This window comes from Lutra lutra, chromosome 5, assembly GCF_902655055.1.
Source record: "Lutra lutra chromosome 5, mLutLut1.2, whole genome shotgun sequence".
Classification (NCBI taxonomy): Eukaryota; Metazoa; Chordata; class Mammalia; order Carnivora; family Mustelidae; genus Lutra; species Lutra lutra.
Genome location: NC_062282.1, coordinates 54,621,194 through 54,643,676, shown reverse-complemented (window position 1 = coordinate 54,643,676; position 22,483 = coordinate 54,621,194). Strand labels below are relative to the sequence as shown.

The following is a 22,483-nucleotide window of genomic DNA, read 5'->3' as shown; positions in this document are numbered from 1 at the left end:
AATTGAGGTAAATCAGAGGGGGAGACAAAGCATGAGAGACTGTGGACTCTAAGAAACAAAGGGTTTGGCGGGAGGAGGTGAGAGGATGGGTGAGCCTGGTGGTCGGTATTAAGAAGGGTACATGTTGCATGGAGCACTGGGTGTGGTGCATAAACAATGAATCTCGGAACACTGAAAAAATAAAATAAAATTTAAAAAATAAAACAAAATGTCCCTACTGCCCAAAGCAATCTACAGATTTAATGCAATCCCTATCAAAATACCAACAGCATTTTTCACAGAATTAGAATAAACAATTGTAGAATTTGTATGGAACCACAGAAGACCCTGGATAGCTAAAGCAATCTTGAAAAAGAAAAGTAAAGCTGAGGGCATCTCAATACTGACCTTCGAGTTACATTACAAAGCTGTAATAATCAAAACAATAATGGACTCACGCAAAAATAGACACAAAGATCAAAAGAACAGAACAGAGAACCCAGAAATAAACCTACAATTATATGATCAATTAACCTCCAACAAGGAGATAAGAATATGCAATGGGAAAAAGAAAGTCTCTTCAACAAATAGTGCTGGGAAAACTGGACAGATACATGCAAAAGAATGAAACTGGACCACTTTCTTACACCATACACAAAAATGAGGCCAAAATAGATTAAAGACATAAATGTGAGACCTGAAATCACAAAAATCTGAGATGAGAATACAGACAGTAATTTTTCTGACATCAGCCACAGCAACATTTTTCTAGATGGGTCTCCTGAGGCAAGGGAAACAAAAGCAAAAATAATCTACTGGGACTACACCAAAATAAGAAGGTTTTGCACAGCAAAGGAAACAATCAACAAAACTAAGACAACCTGCTTAATAGGAGGAAGTATTTGCAAATGACATAGCCGATAAAGGGTTAGTCTCCAAAATAAAGAATTTATAAAACTCAACACCCAAAACAAATAATCCCATTAAAAATGGGCAGAAGAGATGAACAGATATTTCTCCAAGAAGACATGCAGATGGCCCACAGGCACATGAAAAGATGCTCAACATTATTCATCACTAGGGAAATGCAAATCAAAAGCAAAATGAGCTATCACATCATACCTGTCAGAATGGCTAAAATAAAAAACATAAGAAACAATGAGTGTGGCAAGGATGTGGAAAAAAAGGAACAATTGTACACTCTTGACAGGACACCCTGGTGCAGCCAGTCAGGAAGACAGGATGGAGGCTCCTGAAAAAATTAAAAATAGAACTACCCTACGATCACACTACTGGATATTTAGCCAAAGAATACAAAAACACTAATTCTAAAGGATATATGCACTCCTATGTCAGCATAACTGACAAAAGCCAAGTTATAGAAGCAGCCCAAGTATCCACTGATAGAAGAATGAATAAAGAAGAGGTGAGATACACACATATATACTCACATACAAATATACATATACATACAATGGAATTCAGCCATAAGAAAGAATGAAATCTTGCCATTTGAAACAACATGGATGGACCTAGACAGTATTATGCTAAGTGAAATAAGTTAATCAGAGAAAGACAAATACCGTATGATTTCACTCATTATGGAATTTAAGAGACAAAACAAATGAGCAAAGAAAAAAGGATAAACCACAAAACCGACTTGTAACTGTAGAGAACAAACTGATGGTTACCAAGAGAGGAGGTGGGTGGAGGGATGGGTTAAATGGGTGAAGGGGATTAAGGAGGGCACTTGGGATGCGCACTGGGTATTGTACATAAGTGATGAAAGTATCTAACAAAACTAACAAAACTCACTCAAGAAGAAATAGATGACTTCAATAATCTGTTAAAGAAATTTAATCTATAGCTAAAAATCTACACAGAAATTAAACACTAGTCACAGATAGCTTCTTTGGTAAATTGTACCAATTAAGGAACAATAAAAATTCTACATAAAATCTTCAAAAAATTAAACAAGAAGGAATACTTTGCAGCTCACATTATGAGGTCAGAACTCCCTGATACTAAAAACTGAAAGACATTATAGACCAATATCTCTCATGATAATAGATGCAAAAATCTTCAACACAGTACGATCATTAACATTTCCCAGAATATATAAGAAGAGTAACAGACATGACCAAATACCCTACTGTCTTAAGGTTCACAAGTCAATCAACATACTCTACCATATTAACATTATAAGGAACAACAGGGCGCCTGGGTGGCTCAGTGGGTTAAGCTGCTGCCTTCGGCTCAGGTCATGATCTCAGGGTCCTGGGACCGAGTCCCCCATCGGGCTCTCTGCTCAGCAGGGAGCCTGCTTGCTCCTCTCTCTCTCTCTGTGCCTGCCTCTCCATCTACTTGTGATCTCTCTCTGTCAAATAAATTAAAAAAAAAAAAAGACATTAAAAAAAAAATAAGGAACAACAGTAAGAACACATGATCTTAACCACTGATGCAGAAAAATCATTTGACAAAACACAAAACCCACTCCGAACAAAAACTCTCAGAACTAGAAACAGACAACTTCCTCCATGTTTCTCAAGAGCAACTACAAATAACCTGAAGCTAACACTACACTTGATAGTGAAAGACCAAATGGTCTCCTACTCAGATGAGGAGTAAGGATGTCCATTCTCATTATTTGTCTTCAACAGTGTACTAGGGGTTCTAGGCAGTGCAATCAGAGAAAGGAAAGAAATAAAAGCATCAAGATTAGGGGAAAAAAAAACATAAAGCCCTTTATTCAGTCAACATTATCATGTATAAAAAATATCTAATGAAATCTACAGAAAGCTACTAGAATAAGTGAGTTTATTGAAGTGCAGGTTAAAGATCAATATGTAGGGGCGCCTGGGTGGCTCAGTGGGTTAAAGCCGCTGCCTTCGGCTCAGGTCATGATCCCAGGGTCCTGGGATCGAGCCCCGCATCGGGCTCTCTGCTCAGCAGAGAGCCTGCTTCCCTTCCTCTCTCTCTGCCTGCCTCTCTGCCTACTTGTGATCTCTGTCTGTCAAATAAATAAATAAAATCTTTAAAAAAAAAAAAAGATCAATATGTAAAAACCAACTATATTTTATTTACTATCAACTTGTTGATAAATTGTATTTATTTACTATCAATAAATGATCAGAATCTGAAATTTTAAAAATACCATTTATAATATCATAAAAAGTATGGAATATTTAAGGGTAAATCTGACTTCACATGTAAAAAGGTCTATACACTGAAAACTAAGCAATTCAACATAGTACTTAAGTCCCAGCCAGAACAATTACATAAGAAAAAAAAAAAAAAAAAAAAGAATCCAAATTGGAAAGGAAGAAGTAAAACTGTCTCTATTTGGAAATATGAAATTATATACATCATAGATACATATATATATAACCCTAAAGATTCCATCAAAAAAACTGGTAGCTATGACCCAGCAATTGCACTGCTGGGTATTTACCCTAAAGATACAAACGTAGTGATCCAAAGGGGCACGTGCACCCAAATGTTTATAGCAGCAATGTCTACAATAGCCAAACTATGGAAAGAACCTAGATGTCCATCAACAGATGAATGGATAAAGAAGATGTGGTATATATACACAATGGAATACTATGCAGCCATCAAAAGAAATGAAACTTGCCATTTGCAATGACGTGGATGGAACTAGAGGGTATCATGCTTAGCGAAATAAGTCAATTGGAGAAAGACAACTATCATATGATCTCCCTGATATGAGGGAGAGGAGATGCAACATGTGGGGTTAAGGGGGTAGGAGAAGAGTAAATGAAACAAGATGGAATTGGGAGGGAGACAAACCATAAGTGACTCTTAATCTCACAAAACAAACTGAGGGTTGATGGGGGGAGGGGGGGTTAGGAGGGGGGTGGGATTATGGACACTGGGGAGGGTATATGCTATGGTGAGTGCTGTGAAGTGTGTAAACCTGGTGATTCACAGACCTGTACCCCTAGGGATAAAAATATATTATATGTTTTTAAAAAATAAAATTTAAAAAAAAAGAATTAAAACCAAAGCCAAAAAAAAAACTGGTAGACCTAATTGACAAATTCTGTAAAGTTGCAGGATACACAACTGATATATAAAAATCAGATGTGGGGGCGCCTGGGTGGCTCAGTGGGTAAAAGCCTCTGCCTTCAGCTCAGGTCATGATCCCAGGGTACTGGGATAGAGCCCCACATTGGGCTCTCTTCTCAGCAGGGAGCCTGCTTCCCCCGCCCATCCTCACTCTCTCTGCCTGCCTCTCTGACTACTTGTGATCTCTGTCAAATAAATTAATTAATTAATTAAAATCTTTTTTTTAAAAAGAGACAAAAGTTTCTATGAAAGTGAATTTACCAGAAAGTATTATAACCAACATCTGGAAATAAGCCAGAATTAGATTAAAATACAATTTTTTTTGAGATTTTAATTATTTATTTGATAGAGAGGGATCACAAGTAGGCAGAGAGGCAGGCAAAGGGAGATGGGGAAGCAGGCTCTCCGCTGAGCAGAGAGCCCAATGCAGGGCTTGATCCCAGGACCCTGAGATCATGACCTGAGCCAAAGGCAGAGGCTCAACCCACTAAGCCACCCAGGCACCCACTATATTTTTTTTAATTGATGAAAATGTTAAAAGGCTATATAGTTCACTTATATTTACTTTCAAGATTATTCTATTAGAAAAATCTGCTCCATCCAATTAGGGCTTCAAAAATCCAACTACAATTATACAAAACTAGTTATTTTCACAAAATCAATATCTAGTTTTATAGCCTAACAATTACAATACTTTACTCTTGGCTTCTGAGTATTAACATGTATTTCATAAATTTCATACTAGTTTGGAAATACAATTCCAACCCATATATTTCATTTTTAGTAAGTATTTTGTATCAGGGGAAATCTTAAATATAAGCACCTAACATTTCATAATACAGATTGAGGTTTTTTTAAGATTTTATTTATTCATTTGACAACAGATTATGTTTTAAATTGCATTAAGAATTCAATTTCCAGGGTTAAAACCATCATTCAATATAAAGTGAGTACAAACAAACCTCACAGTCTCTCACCACATTTCTGTATTTTATATAGACAGAAAAATGGTTATGCAGTGCAAAGATTCCCAAAAGTAAAATTCATCTCTCTTATAAATTTCCAGATACTTAATATGTACTTTTTATATGAAATATTGTGGGCTATGGGGTATAAGGTATATTCAGTGGTATAATGTATTCTCTGCCCTCAAGGAGTTTATAATCTAACAGAGGAAATAAGATTAACACAAAATAGTAAAATCAACAGGTGATAAGACAAAAATGAGTAATGTAATTAAGTGACCAAGGAGTAGTATTTATGAGTTTAAAGAAGCACGTGGTTTGGAATGGTTTCTAGATGATGATGAGATGAAAGTTTATCATACTATACCACAACTGTTTATTTACCTATCAGATTCCCCGTTACAATGTTAAGCTCCTTGAAAGCAGAGATCCTCTTATTGTATGAGTTAAGCACCAAGCTAATGCCTGCAAAGGTATGCACACAATACACAGATGGTAAATAACATATATTTAAAAAAAAAAAAAAAAACAGAACAAAACTTAAAAAACTTAGGCAAGGAGGATCTAAATACAAAAATAAGAAAATTCAATTTTTGGCAGAGCTAGTAGTATTAAGCAAAGCATATGGGTAGAAAAGTAAGAATGATTCTACAACACTAGGTTAAGCCAACATACCCAGAGGGTAGGATCATGAAGAAAAAGCAGATAAGATAGAAATGGAATAGTTAGTACAACCTCAACTGAGACTGAAAAGTTAAGTCCAGTTAGGGGACTGAAATAAGCCAAAGAAGACCTAAGCCAAGATATGGGTAGTGGAAAAGGAAACTACTTATAACCCAACACCTATTAGAAGGAAAAATTGTACTTGCTTCAGTAGTACACACTAAAATTAGAATGATACAGAGATTAGCATGGCTGCTCAGCAAGGATGACATGCAAATTCATGAAACATTACATAGTTTATTAAAAAAAAATTGTTAGAGAGAGAATAAAAAAGTGTGGAAAGTAAGGATGACCAAGCCTTCAACTTTGGGTAACAGGAAACATAGTGGTGCATTTTCAACACAGGATGGGGGGTTAATTTTGATTATTAATCAAATTATAAGTTGTTTTAATATTAAACTCAGATTTTTACCCATCTAACAATAAATTTCAAGGAGAAAGTATGAGATTTTCAGACAGACCATTGGAGAGATCCAGATTGGATATATTTCCTTTAAAAAAACACAGAGCTTTTGGCTGAATCCAGGAGAGTAAATCTGAGCTGTAGGAGATACGAGTTAATTTTTTTTTTAAGATTGTATTTATTTATTTGACAGAGAGAGAGACACAGCAAGAAAGGGAACACAAGCAGGGGGAATGGGAGAGGGAGAAGCAGGCCTCCCCCCAAGCAGGGAGCCCAAGGCGGGGCTCGAACCTAGGACCCTGGGATCATGACCTAAGCTGAAGGCAGGCGCTTAATGACTGAGTGACCCAGGCACCCAGATAACCGTTAATGTTGAAGCACACTGGAAAAAAGAGGAAAAGACCAATGGAAAAAGACACTCAAGAAAATACAGCACCAAATGAGCTAAATAGCAATCTTAACTCAAGGGCTGATAATAATGGAGATACTACCAGAAGATTAAGGAGAAGGATTTGACCACCATGGAAGACACCAATTACCTTTGAGAATCTAAATCAGGTTCTCAATTTTAAAGGAGAACAATGCTGAAAACTTTGACATAATTTACATAATATGTACATAGTACTACTTCAAGAAGTGCGGATATAAAAAAAATTTTAATGCTTAGCAATAAGGAAGTGTGTGTGTGTCTGTGTGTGTGTGTGTGTGTGTGTGTGTGTGTGTGTGTGTAAAACCAGGAGGGGGAAGGAAGGGCAGGGAGTGGGAACATTTAACACAAGAAAATATACTAATAATCAGAATCCAGGACTAAAATAATCAAGCTGGCAGACTGAATAACTAGTTGTTGACTTTTTTTTTTTTTAAGATTTTATTTATTTATCTGACAGACAGAGATCACAAGCAGACAGAGAGGCAGGCAGAGAGAGAGAGGGAAGCAGGCTCCCTGCTGAGCAGAGAGCCCGATGTGGGACTCGATCCCAGGACCCTGAGATCATGACCTGAGCCGAAGGCAGCGGCTTACCCCACTGAGCCACCCAGGCACCCCTAGTTGTTGACTTTTAAAAGCATTTCCTCGGGGCGCCTTGGTGGCTCAGTGGGTTAAGCTGCTACCTTTGGCTCATGTCATGGTCTCAGGGTCCTGGGATTGAGCCCCACATTGGGCTCTCTGCTCAGCGGGGAGCCTGCTTCCCCCTCCCCCCTGCCTGTCTCTCTGCTTACTTGTGATCTCTCTCTCTCTGTCAAATAAATAAATAAAATCTTTAAAAATAATAAATCTAAAAAAAAAATAAAAGCATTTCCTCAATAGCTCTTTAGACCTGCTCTGTCTAAAATGGTAGGCACCAACTATATGTGGCCATTTAAATTAATTAATTTAAGTTAAAAATTCAGTTCCCACTTCACCCCAGCCACATTTCAAGTGCTCCACAGCCACACGTGGATAATGGTTATTATACGGGACAATGCATATATTTCCATAATCCCTGAAACTTTTAGTGGACAGCAATGCTTCATGCCACGGCCTTTTGAAAGTATGTAAATTAACTCCAAACATTTCTGAAATGTGCTTGAATTTAATGGAACAATGTATTCATCCTCTTTGGTCCTTCTCGAGGGTAAGCACAAGCACCTAATGCATGCACACATACAGCACTTTACTGAGAAAGTCATAAATCAAAAATAGAATTCAACTTGCACGAACCATTAGTTGATTATGAATCCCCAGAAATACTACGTGACTGGTGAATGTCTTCTTTTTTAGTTGTTTTTCCTGACACATCAATTCATCAAGCATTTTCAATAAATACAATTCACAGATGGGTTTCACAGATGGGCAGACTGAGGCTTATCATGAGGAACAGTTAATGGGAACAGCTATGAGCCATGTCAGTTGCTCCAGTGTTTCTCTCTCTGAGGATTCTCTTTCAACAGCCAGAGCTTAGTCAGCTCCCTTTTCATGTACTTCCAGAGACAGCACTTCCTTTAACCTTTCTGACATGTATAAAAATCTCACCCATGGGCTATGTCAAATGCTAGCTGAGAAATCAACCATGGACCAGATACCTCCTACTACATGTGTACTATGTAGGTAGGTGGATATTTCATCTGAGAAAATTATCCACTGTACTATTATGGCATAATAAATACCGTTTCATACTGCTTTTCTGCCAAGAAATGAAATGAAAACTGTTCAAAAAAGCATCTTCTCCAGTTCCCCTGTATTCACTATAAATGTCATTACTCATATTGATCTGTATATGTTTAATACAGTTATATTCCTAAATGCATCCAGAGTAGACTCCAGCAAGTCTTAAAAACAGATGTGAATAATAGAAGGACACACATTTTGAAGGGATAGGAAGAAGAACTAAGAATAATTCCAACCTTCTCTACTTTCCACAGTGGAATACTGGATTTTTCTGTCATACAATTCCCAGTGAAGTTCTGAATGGCATTTCAGGACCTTGCAAGGACACAGACTATCAACAGTACTCAACAAATCTGAATTACGCTTCCTGATGATTTTTTTTTTTACTTTCCCTTTGTGTCCATTGTGTTGAAGTCACTGCTAAGAGCCAGGGATATATGTACAGTTACTAACAAAAGGGAATAGCTCCACAATTCACTGGAATCATTTGATTGATCAGGACTTCTCACAAACCATGTCCAAAGACTCACATGATTATCCTCCTAAAATTCTCAAGTATTTCCAAAGATTTCCCTTCCTTCATTCAACAAACTCATGAAATTCAACACTCTCCAAGAAGTTTCTGTTTCAGTCAGTGGGTTTAGCAAATTGATGTTCTTTGCCCCTCTCCCCTACTTCCTGTTATTTCCATTCAGATCACAGCTCAAATACCATCTCCACAATGAGATCTTGCTTGGTTATCCCCTGCCATCAACTGTCACTAAGTCAGTCACATCATCATATTTAATTTTCATCACAGCTTTTGTCACTGGGGGAAATTATCTTTACATAGGTTTCTAATATGTCTGTTTAATATATGTCTTCCCTAAAAAGAATTTGAGCTTCATGAGCAATACTTTGTTTGGATTAGTGAACTGTGACTGGTACATTAGACATTCAAACAACCATTGGATGAAATTCAATCAAGCCTCTAGACCTAAATTTTGGTGCATAGTAAATTCAGGAAATAGAGGTAAACATTAAATAACACCAAGAGGAAACGGGCAAATCAAGAATCTAGGAGATAACACATAGTAAATATCTTAAACTCTTCAGTAAGTCAATGTTGTGGAGAAAACAAAGAGGGGGGATTTTGATTTATGGAACTGTTATTTTCTTAGGAATGATAATGACATTGTGGTAACTTAGAAAAATGTTCTTATTCTTAAGAGATCCAGATTAAATTATTAATGGATGAAAATTTTTAAATATGTGCAACTTGAACTTTCAAATGGAATGGCAAAACAGGTTGTGTGTGTGTGTGTGTGTGTGTGTATAGGGAGAGCAAGAAAGAGGAAGTATAGATGGTATATCTTGAAGGATCTTATATAGGTGCTTATTGTACTTGTCTTCTCACTTATTTGTATGTTTTATTTTGAAAATTTTCGAAGTTGGGAAAAAATATTTGATGAAAGGTAATAAATTTCTACTGATTTTAGCCTACCTAATACCAAATGCTCAGGACCCACTATTCCTCCAATTTTTCAGATAAGAATATTTATTCATACTTATTTAGTAATCTAAGGCATCTCTCTATTAACTACTATATGTCTGTTATATGTCCTTTATGCCATTTGGTTCAAAGATAATCCTTTGAAAAGTAAGAGCCCAGATGTTGGAAATCATGCCAGTCAATTCATTTCCACTGCCCATACTAGAATGCCAAGCAGAGAGATGATTAACAAATTATATGGGGGAACAAATATATGCAGATCAGTTACCCATTCAGGTAAGTCATGGATCCTGAGAATCTAGACAGAGATTTTTAAACCAGTCCCAGTAGAGCTGGCCATGAAAAGGAAGTACTTAACCTATCAAATGAAGTTCAGTTCAGTTCCCAAAGCTTACACTGCAAATTCTGCCAAGCCTGCCTCAAACATCATGGTCACTAAAAAGGGCATCTCTCAGGGCCCAACATGACTTACACAAACTAATGAATTCCTCACTTCCTTTGACTTACCCAGATTGCTCACTAGAAAATAAGCTGCAAGAAAAGAAGAGTTTGACTATTTGTTCATGCTTCTGTACTATCAGTGCCTAAAAAGAAAGTCTAGAATTTATTATATACCCAATAAATATTTGTTGAACGAATTAATGAATCAAATGCCAGCAAAACAATGGTTCTCCAACTTTTGCATATATCAAAATCATCTTGAGCACTTGCTGTAACACAGACTGCTAGGCTCCACTCCCAGAATTTCTGATTCAGTATTTCTAGAATGTGGCCCAGGAACATGCTTTTCGAGCTACCATGTAATGCTAATGCAACTGGCCTGGGGACCACATTTTAAGTTGCAGTGCTGTAAGAATTATCTCTTTCAACTTTCCCCCTTGCTTCAGATAGCTGCTACCTCAGAAGCAAACACAGTACTATGCAATCTTTTGTATAAGATACCTAATGTACCTCATTGTTTATTTGACAAATAATCTTCTTACGGTATTACAGAAACATTTAAGCTTGAACTTAAAATTCAGACACTCTCCCATCAATCAGGCCAAATATTTACCATAGGTATTTTACGCCCTGCTAAGGGAAGCTAGAATTCCATATTAGCAGCTCAGCATACTACTCCTCCAGCTCATTTTTGTGCATTTGGAAGAAGGCTGGGAAAATATACACTATCTCTTTGCAGCACAATTGCTCAGTGAAGCATGTCTACCTCCAGAGAAATCAGGTGCCTCATTCACTGCAGAAATTTATGTTAAAGAAGGTCTGTTTATGAGAGGCGAATGTGTAACCCAAATTTATCTCCCAGTGACAACTTCAGAATCTGAAAATTTCCAACTTTTCCCCTTGTGAGTTGCTTGAAATTGATGTTTTTCAAGTCAAGAACACCTGTTTAGTGTTTTTCTCCTCGCCCTCCCTGGTAAATGGAGCCACTAGGAAAACAGCATCTGAAGGTTTTAATGAATAAGAAACACAAAGTATTGACAGATTTCAGCACATTACACAACCCTTACCCTGTCCCCCTAATGAGGTAAGATCAAAAAGGAAGAAAACAGTTGTGATATTGGGCTCTGGAGTTGTTTTTAAACTGCTGCAAATGAGCTCAGATAGAGTACCATTCTACTGGGTACAGTCATAAGCAATTTGCACATTGCTGTGAAATAACATATACAGACATGACTGTGGTAAGTGAACAACTAAAGATTTGATGTTCAGCATCAGGCACACTTCCAAATAACTTTCCATCTCAACTATACAACACTCCAGCAATCAAAATTCCACTTGCGCTTTTACCACTGGGTCAGATCTAACTACAAAGAAAAAAAAAAAAACAAAATAAACATCAAAAAGTCTGAGCCACTTACTGAATCTTATTCTAATTCAATAGTTACTAAGGTCTTACTGTATAGGAATACAGATTCTGAGAACAGAAAAGGAAATATTAATTACAGCTAGATGGGATCATGAATCATCTGATAAATGGTTATAAAGCATTTATTTTATGCTAGTCATTGACCTAGGTACAAACATTTATTTAATGGTGGCAGTCCCCATTTGTGGGTCTTGGTCTAGTCATAAATACAAACAAACAGGTCAACAAATAAATGGATATGTAATTACAAGTCAAGAAAGGTACACCCATGGGATGCCTGGGTGGCTCAGTTTATCTTTTAACAATGAATACCGTAAATAAATAAATAAATCACAAATTTTCTCTCTTGGCTTCTTCCTTTTTAAAACCTGAGTAATGTGGTATGTAGGCGGTTCAATCAGGTAAGCATCCAACTCTTGATATCGCTCAGGTCATGATCTCAGGGTTGTGGGATTTGGCCCCAGGTAGACTCCATGCTCAGCAGAGTCTGTCTGTCCCTCTCCCTCTGCTCCTCTCCCTGCTTTCTCTCTCTCTCTCTCTCAAATAAATAAATTCAAAAAATCTTTTTAAGAAAGCTATTTACACTTCTTATCTAATTTTTAAAATACAAAGATCAGTATGGCTTTTTTATTTGACCCATATGGACACAAATCATGAAAGAAACCTTGACAGAGAGGGTCAATCTTGCCCTCACTTGCAGTGCTCATATAAGCTTCCCTAAGATGCTATGGATATGGATAATTTAACTTAGTAGAATTCTTATAATACTTTATGATAAGAAGAGGACTCAAGGAACATCTTATATATCACTCAGTTGTTCATTATCTCAAGGGAAAGTATTTAAACAAGTTACAGAGTTATCAAAATAAAGATTAATTATACATTTTTCTTTCAGAGAAATTTATTCCAAATTTCCAGGCCTATTCTATGATGACAAGAGATCTAAAATGTCATACATACATGCTTTATCTGTCTTCAAGACAAATGTAAATATTTTTATAACTAAGAAAGAACCTTCAGGCACCTGGGTGACACAGTTGTTTAAGCATTCAGCTCTTGTTTTGGCTCAGGTCGTGATCTCAGGGTTGTGAGATGGAGCCCTGCGGTGGGTCTGGGCTCAGCATGGACTCTCTTTCCGTCTCCTTCTTCCCCTCCCCCAACTCTCACCTTTTCTCTCTCAAATAAATAAATAAATAAATAATTTTTTTTAATTTTAAAGAAAGTAACTTCTTTTAGGAGAAAAAAAAGATACGGAGAGAACGTTTAGAATATCACTGTTTGGGAATATTCCCATTTTTAAATTTTCTATTATCAAATACATAAGTATGTCATCATGTATTTAAACAAATATATATCAACACATTTAAATTTGGAAATTGAATTTTCTCATTTGTATATGAATCTTCCAAATGAGTTTCAGATGGTTTATAGACATTTGTTAATAATACAAAAATGCCTGAGGATTAATATACAAGATTAATTAATCTGTAAGAAAAAGTGATTAATGTTAAAGAAGGTAAAAATGTACCTGTCAAATTTCAGTAAAAAACACTTTCACACAATTAACAGAGCAGACTGAAAAATGAATATCATGACAGTGCAGTAAACAATATAATCTCTTATATGTATATTATTTTTTTTATAGATTTTTTTTTTTTAATTTGAGAGAGAGACAGTGAGAGAGAGCATGAGCGAGGAGAAGGTCAGAGAGAGAAGCAGACTCCCCGTGGAGCCGGGAGCCCGATGCGGGACTCGATCCCGGGACTCCAGGATCATGACCTGAGCCGAAGGCAGTCGTCCAACCAACTGAGCTACCCAGGCGTCCCAATTATGAGGCAAACTTTTTTAGTTGTAACATCTATAACAAGTATCAAAATAATCTGAATGTAGTCTGAGATACTGAATATTAAATCAAAGTGTTAGGGGCTCCTGGATGGCTCAGTTGGTTAAATGTCTACCTTTGGCTCAGGTCATGATCCCAGGGTCCCAGGAGTGAGCCCCATGCAGGGCTCCCTCTCAGCAGGGAGTCTGCTTCTTCCTCTCTCTCTGCCCCTCCCCCTGCTTGTGTTTTTTCAGTCTCTGTCTCCAATAAATAAAATCTTTTTTTTAAAAAAAGTGTTAAAAAAGTGTTAAACCAAAATGTTCATAAACTAATGGTACATGATTTCATTACATTTCTATCATAGATAGTACTAACAACTTTTACTGAGAAATAGAAAATTTGTACCATAAACAGTATTTTACAATATCCTGAAATCTTGTTTATTTCATCTTTTGCACATAATTTTAAATGTTTTTATTTTCTTATAAGTATATAAAATATTAGTAAAATAGCATATGAACAAAAATAAATAAAAACATATTAATGTGTACACAAATTTGTACTGATAGGTTGCATAATTAAAACATGTTTTACTGAAAAGGCTGCCAATGAACCTTTTTGAAGAGAGATATAAATACTCTACACCAGACTCTGTGGAGATTAGTATGCTAACAAAGATTAGAGATGAGAAACCAGTGGTAGAAAAAAAAAAAAAAATGTCAAAGACTATTGCAACAATCCTAATAAATGGGCCTGAAATAAAAGAGTTACATTGTGACCATAAAGGGAAAAATGGGTATTAAAGGTATTGTGATAGTCAGAATAATACCCACCAAACAAATATCTATATCCTAATTTCTAGTACCTGTGAATACATTATATTAAATTATCGGAGCAAATTAACATGGCAGAGGAATTAAAGTTGCTAACCAAAAAAAAAAAAAAGTTGTTAGCCATATGACTTTAAAACAAAGAACTTAATATGGATTATCTTTGTGGCCCCAATATAATCATAGCAGTTCTTAAATGTGAAAGAGAGAGGAAGAAGAGTCTGTGGCAATATGATACAATGTGAGAAAAACACAACATGCACTGCTGGCTCTGAAGATGGAAGGGGCTGTGAATCAAGAAATGGAGGAAGCCTCTCTCTAAGAGATGGAAAAGCAAGACAATGAATTTACCTTTAGAGCCTCAAGAAGGAATGCAAAATGCAGCACTGCAAACATCGTGATTTTATCCCAGTGAGACCAATTTCAGCCCACTGCCTCTAGAACCATAATAAATATGTGTTGTTTTAAGCCACCAAGTCCATAGTAATTTGTTACAGCAATAACAGGAAACTAATATAGGTATTACGGAAGAAACATAATGCATAGTAATTAGAAGAAAAACCAAAAAGTTGAAGATGAGTCGGATGTTTAAAGTTCAGGAGACTCCAAGGGTGAAGTTTATAATTAAAAAATCAAAGATAAACGGAGAAAAAAACAGAGATAGGGAGTAACCTAAAAGTACTCTTATAAAGCCATCTAGGGTTCTAGTTTTATATTTCATCCTTAATACATACAAATGAGTTATAACAAAGAAACCATCCCCCAATTCAGTGAAATTTTCATTAACCAATGTCATATTAAGCTTTTATAATTAGACATTTAATTACTGAAATTGGGAAAGATGTAAAATAAAGAAAGCATCTGCTTGACCAGTGATTAAATGTTACCCTATATAGAAACCTATCCTAAATACAATCTCAGTATCAAGAAAAAGAAAACAATACTAATATCTTTTCATTGTTCTTGTCTTTGGCTTCTTTTTCCTCCTGCCTTTAATGTGTTGTATTCCTATACATAACAAGATACTTTTGCACCTAAATTTAATGCACTCACATCATAATATTGCTTTGGAATAGGAACAAGAAATTATTTAGAAGGTTGAAATGGGTTAATCTAGTAAATGTACAAACAGATGCCTCTTTTCTGCTTTTTATGTCATGCCCCCTGAGCTACTCGTTGAACTGCTTGATTGACTGGAAGATGAGCCAAGAATGGATGCTACTGGAACCCAAAAAGTAAGTGCAATTTTGAATTAGATAACAGGGCAACACACAGAGTTTTTAGATGCTGACAGAGAACTTGCTGTTGAATGCATAAAGAACTAAACAGAACAGTCACTGTGCTATAGAACTCTCCATTTTATTTTTTGGCTGGAAAATTTGGGTAGTGTTCAACTCAAAAATTTTCTCCATATGCAAGTAGTTCAGCAAGATGCTACAAGAGCATTTCAAAGTATATACCCTCTGACCTTGTAATCCCATTTCTAGTACTTTATACTGAAGAACCCAGGGTGGGGGTGGGGTAGAGTGTGTCAGAATAATTTCTACAAATATTCATTCAATTTGGTCTTTCTATATTTCCACCACCTTTCCCAAGTTTCAAGTAATGGCCAGGCTGTTGTTTGCTTCTTTACCTCATGTATTTTTCAGGGTAAAAAGCAAAAGAAGCCCAAGTCTGAAGTTCTTTCTATGGATGATAGATTCACAAAAGACATAATTTTAGTTTTAAGAAGGGAAGGAGAAAAGAAAATTAAAGGACAAAGAAGTAAGAGAAGTCTTCTCATACCAAAGTAAGAAGTGAGTACTGTAAGTCTTTGTACACTACATACACATCTCAGTTTTTATCCACCGAAGGAACTCAGACTGGATTTTCAACTCAGCTCTGCCACTGACATGATGAGTCATCTTAGTTAAACCCTGTTCGAGGTGCTGGAAATAAAGGCTGTGAACAAGACAAACAAGCCCTATCCCCATGGAAGACAAAACAAAATAAGTAACTCATTCTACTCTGGCAATAAGGTTACCCAAAACCAGAAGAAAAATTAGTCAAAATAAAATTTTTCTTTAAACCCTCAGCAATGACATAGATGATGTAACTATTAGACTAATACATTAAATCAGCTAATGTAACTATGTTCAAGTATTTATGGGAAAACACAAACAAAATGAGAAAACAGATGATATGAAATCTAAATGGAACTTCTAAACATGAAAAATACAGTATCTGAAATGAAAAATTCCCTGGGAAGTCTAATAGCAGACATCATTTTGCAAAAGAAAAGATCAGAGAACCTGAAAACATTGCAATAAAAATGTGTCAAAACAAAGCACAAAAAGGGAAAAAAAAAAAAAAAAGCACACACAACCACCACCAAAAAAAAAAAAAAAAAAAAAAACCTGAGCCATAGTAAACTGCAGGAAAATAACAAGCAGAAGAATAACAGCAGAGATAGAAAAAGCATTTGAAGAATAATGGCCACAATTTTTCAAATTTTGTGAAAACTTTCAACCCACAAATCCAAAAAGATCAACCAAATTTAAGCAGGATAAATACAAAGAATACCCCATCAATATATATAATAATTGAATTGTTTTTTGTAAAAAAAAAATGATAAAAAATCTAAAAAGCAGCCAGACACAGAAAAATAAGGAGATATATACACAGGAGAAAGAAATTAATAAATATAAAAGACTTCTCATCAGAAACTATGCAAGCAGAAAGACAATGGAAATACAACTTCAGAGAGAAATAAAGAATATCACCATTTGGCAAATCCTTAATAATAGATGTAGGCAATGATTATCTAAGTTGCTAACATCACAAAAGACAAACAACTTGTATTATCTGTCTCCTGACAAAAGTACACAAACCACCTAATATGTATTATTGCCAAAAAATAAAATAAGAACCTGAATCAGATCAAACCTCTAAATGCAAAATAAGTTTATAAGAAATACAAGGGACAGAGGAGCATATTAAATGAAACTTACTGTTGGCAATCAGAAAAATCCAGAATGAAGAAAATCCTACAAAACAATGCATTTCCTTATCTGAATAAACTTCAAGAAAATAGAGACTTAAAAGACATATCAACCAAATGTATGGATTTTATTTATATTCTGAGTTTAACAGATTAACTATAATCAAAAAATTTACACTACATATTTAATATATTAAAGAATAAGAGATCAACACTAAAATATCCATGGTATATGCAATATATAGGATATATAAGTATAAATTAAACTACAGTGGCCATTAGTTGACATTTGCTGCACCTAGATGGAACAATACATAAGAATTCATTGTTCTCTACTTTTACAAATTTGCAGAATAAAAAAATTAAGAAAATTAAATAAAAGAAATGCATTGTTTTTCATGTATCTAAGCTTTTGGAATAAAACTGATATTCTCTACAGCTACAGATATGATATAGTGTCATAGAACTGAAATGGGGTGAGGATAAGGATATAAAAAATGTATGCAGTATGACTGAAATTTAATTTTTAATTATATAGGACTATTTACATAGGCCTATAAATGAGAGGGAGGAAAGAGAAAGAGAGGAAGTCAAAATGTTAGAACTGATTTATTCCTTTAAAATTTTGTTTTCCAAATTTTCTTTGTAACTTATTATCATAATTAAAGAAAGTATAGATTTGAAAGAGATCAAAACAAATATATCCAAAATCAAAGTCATATTAAGAATCTGATTAAAAGGGGCACCTGGGTGGCTCAGTGGGTTAAAGCCTCTGCCTTCGGCTCAGGTCATGATCCCAGGGTCTTTGGATCGAGCCCCACATCGGGCTCTCTGCTCAGCGGGAAGCCTGCTTCCCTTCCTCTCTCTCTGCCTGCCTCTCTGCCTACTTGTGATCTCTGTCTGTCAAATAAATAAATAAAATCTTTAAAAAAAAAAAGAATTTGATTAAAAATACTGTCTGCCCATTAACTTTGGAGTTCATGAATAAAGGGATAATACAGAAATAGTCACAAATACTTGCGTAACTGCTATGTCTTCTCCATGCAGGTTTAGTCCCTTCTGTCTTCTGAAAACACACTGCACATGTCTCTTTTTTTAGTGCTTCTCATTATAATTATTAAGTGCCCCTCTTTCTTCTCTTGTTTAAATGTGGGACCTTAGAGACCACAGACCACATTTTACTCTTACTCATCTTTGTTATCTCAGCACAGACACACAGAAGATGTTCAATAAATACATAGAAGATGAATGAGTTGCTACTTCAAAATAATAGCATGAAATTAACAGAAACACGAGAAAACACCAAAAAAAAAAAAAAAAAAAAACCAGGGACCCTCCTTTTACCACGAGATCCTTTGATGAGATCTACTAACCATTTTTATTCATTTAAATAAATAATATTAAGTTTCAATCTTGTGCTAGGTAGTTGGAGAAATAAAAAAAATCCAATTATCTTCTCTCACAGATATTAAAATCACATAAGGGAAAAGAGAGAATCATAAGTAACTGCACTGACAAGAGAAGAGATGCATGAATGGTACCAAGAGTCCATCATAGAAAAGGAGAGAATATTTACATCCTATAGGGAATACCAGGGAAAGTTCTGTGGAGAAAATAGTACTGATACTGTCTATAAAAAGATAGTTGGGGAAAAAATATATATATGGATAGAGAATAGCATGATTAAAAGAGAGAAATATATGCATACTTTAACATTACCAGTAAGAATGAAAAAGGCAGAACTTGGATAAAACTGAGATGTTTCTGATTACTATATTTAGTAACTAAAAGCCAACAACTGGTCAGTTACTATCTCTTCCAGAAAATATTTATTAAAAGATCTTGGGCATCGGGCACCTTCCTGGGCATCAGTTCACCACCATTATGGTCCGACTTCTCCTCACCTTTCCACCTCAAATATTTCTTTCCCTAACCACACATGTCATGTCTTAGCCCTCTACCTTCTTCCTTCCTCACTATCACCCTTTCCTCATCTCCCTTTCATCCCTATCCAATTTACCTAATAAAACTCCACTTAGAAGTCACTTTTTTCAGGTAAATTAGTATCTCCTGCTACCTGAGATGCTCTGGATGGGTGCCACCCCCCCCCAACACCACCCTCATCATAACCAGCACTAGTAGGACCACCAGCACCACCACTTTCAGTATGTATCACAATTAGATACTAATTAAGAACAGCATTCCCTTCTGATATCAATGATTAATGCTTGATGTATCCATAATATCAACTAAAAGTCAATGATAAGTTGACAGTTGAGAGAACAATGTTATTAATAGCAAATGTGTTTGTTAAGGAAATTTGGTACATGGAGTCTCAAATGGTATCTTATCAATTCAACTTGCTGTGATGACAGCAAAAAATGTAGAGGCGAACACTGTACTATGTGAGGTTTCTTTATTCCCTCCCTCCCTTGTAGAAATGTGTAGGGGAGGGAAGGCATCTGTAAACATCCTATCAAGACTAAAAGTTTTCCTTTCAGAACTCCCACCCATAACAAATCTCAACAGACTTGGAAACAATTTTCTCCAGGCCAATCAGGTCACTAGTACTCAGTTTCTCTTTACAGAGAAGTATCCTAAATGGCATTTTATGCTTTACTTCACAAAAGGAGCCAGAATATCTGCCTCATTTTCTCCAAACTACTTACATCTCAGCTAGTGTCAGATTATTTCCTGGTCTCATGCTTGGCTACCTCTATGTTGTTGACTTAATAAATCAAACTTACCTGAATGTCCCCAGATATGGCCATGAAAGAGAATCTGATTTTTTTTTTTAATAAGCACACACTCACCAATCACTTAGACTCCTTTGCACTTCTAGAGCTAAGTAGACATTCCCATTACCTCCGAATGTCTCCTATTAGTTCTCTCTGCTTTTATTAAAACCCTTTCTCTTTCATTAAAATAAAAAGCCTCTGAAAAACTACAGTTACAGATTTTCTGCAACCCACAATTTATGGCTGCTACTTGCAACCTTCAAAAGCTTTTAAAAATAGTATTGGCTCTATTATTCTATATTATGGTAATTGTAGTAAAGATTTAAGAGGCACTTAAGACTTTTTAGCTCTACAGTATATTTCTGTTCCAATTTCTTGCTTAGGCATTTGGGAAAGAAGGCTTATTTAAAAACGTTACCCTCTGCCCTCTGATATACAGCTTCCCTCTTAACTACAGTAACTAGACCTCACCACACAATTAGGGAAGCAAGGTCTCCAATTAGAGCTCAGCATAACGTGGGGCAAAGCACATCCTTCCAGAAGCCCATTCCATTTATATGCACCTGACAATAATCAAAATTTTTCTCTTGTACTACGTACCTTTGACCCCTTTGCTATGCTTCACATCCCCTTGTTAACTCCCTGCCCCTCCTTTGCTCCCATAGGAAATCAGTAAAGATAATCACAAGATTAAATAACTCCAATGCCACTGCTAAAATGTTCAAAGCCATTAATATAACAAATGCCCAAGTGGCCACAGGGATTTATGTAGTATTGAAATTAAAATGACCTCATCACTATCTTCGACATAGATCTGTTCTTTCTAGTTAACCTGTGTTTTTCTCTTGTTACCTAGTCTAGAATGGTTACAATTCAAAATAACCAAGGAAACAGCTAATGGAATTTCCACAACTGTGAGCATGCACAAAAATCTCAACCTGAAGGTTGCCCTGGCATTATTCTTTGTATTCAATGCACCAAAGGATATGAGCATTTTAAACATAATTCCCTCCATACACCACATTACTAATGCATTTTTCTTGGGCACACACCATATGGAAGAACCATACATTCCCTGCTCCTTCCCGTCCCTCCTTTAGGACTTCAGTAGCATCTGGACAGCACAAATCTCTAACAGTCCCCAACTCTGCAAAGGATAGAGCCAAGTCCCAGACTTTCCTTGTTCTGACAAGAACCCTCCTACTGCAGAGCCACAATCTTTTATTGTGTCAACAGTTATCAGCTGGGGAGCTTTACATATGTACTTCCTCATGGAGTCATTTCCCCCAACTGCCAGCTTTCTTCCAAAGCAAAGGATAGCTCTATTCTATACCCACAGTAAATAATCTTAAGTGTTTCCGCTTTGTTTTGCCTTGTTCCAAGTTTCCATGTAAATTTCAGAATAGTGAAACACACAGTGATTTCTATACACTGGTATTTTATGATTTTAATTTGCTCAAAAGCTCTGAATTACATTATATTTTCCCATTTGGTGCATGGGATTTTTACAGTTAACAGATGTTCACTTAATAGAGCCTCCTAGTGAGCAAATCAGTTTTTTCCCTCCGGTATTCATGTAACTTTCTAGTCCTGTAGTAGCTGTTGATGGTGCCTGCCAAGTTATCTGGCAGTAGAAGCTCAAATCGAAAAGTAGAGCAGCTCTTTAGAAATTTGTGTTCTCATTTCTTCAGTCCCACTCATTCTAACATAATTATTCCTCATTAACACCATGAGAGAAAGTCCTCAGGGCAAAACATGGGCATGACACCCGAAAGGTTTCACTTGCAGATGCAAAAATGTTCTGCACCCACATAAATAGATTTCTTAGCCCATGGCCACTGCAAATACCAAAATTTTTAGTTCATCCAAGATAACACAGGCAGAGTTTTCCAAACAACAATCCTAGGCCAGTCTCTCAACTTGTGAGTTGTTCAGAGTTTTTTATTCGAATACATCTCAGGACATTAAAATAATTCAAAACACCAAAGTAAGATTTTCTTATCCCAGGAATCCAAACATGTCTGTATCCAAGAGTCCCCCCAATCCATGGAAGATATGTCCTAAGACCCCTGTTGAATGCCCCAAAACGCCAAATAATACAGGCCACTATAAATATTTTCCTATACATATATACCTATCATAAAGTTTAATTTATAAATTAAGGAACAATAAGAGATTAACAATAATAACACAACAATTATAATAATGTACTGTAATAAAAGTTATGTGAAGATAGTCCCTCACTTCCTCAAAACATCTTATTCTACTGTACTTACCCTTCTTGTGATATAAGATGACAAAATGCCCACATGATGAAATGAAGTGAGGTGAATGACGTGAGCATTGTGACACAGCATTAGACTACTACTGAACTTGTGACAATACATCAGAAGGAGGATCATCTACTTCCAGACCAGACTACAGCTGACCATGGATAACTGAAACCACA

At 35.9% G+C, this 22,483-nt stretch overlaps 1 pseudogene; it reads left to right on the top strand.

The window, feature by feature from the left end:
• The first annotated feature begins 5,896 nt into the window (after positions 1-5,896).
• LOC125101427 (uncharacterized) lies at positions 5,897-5,996 on the top strand (annotated as a pseudogene).
• The last annotated feature ends 16,487 nt before the right edge of the window (positions 5,997-22,483 follow it).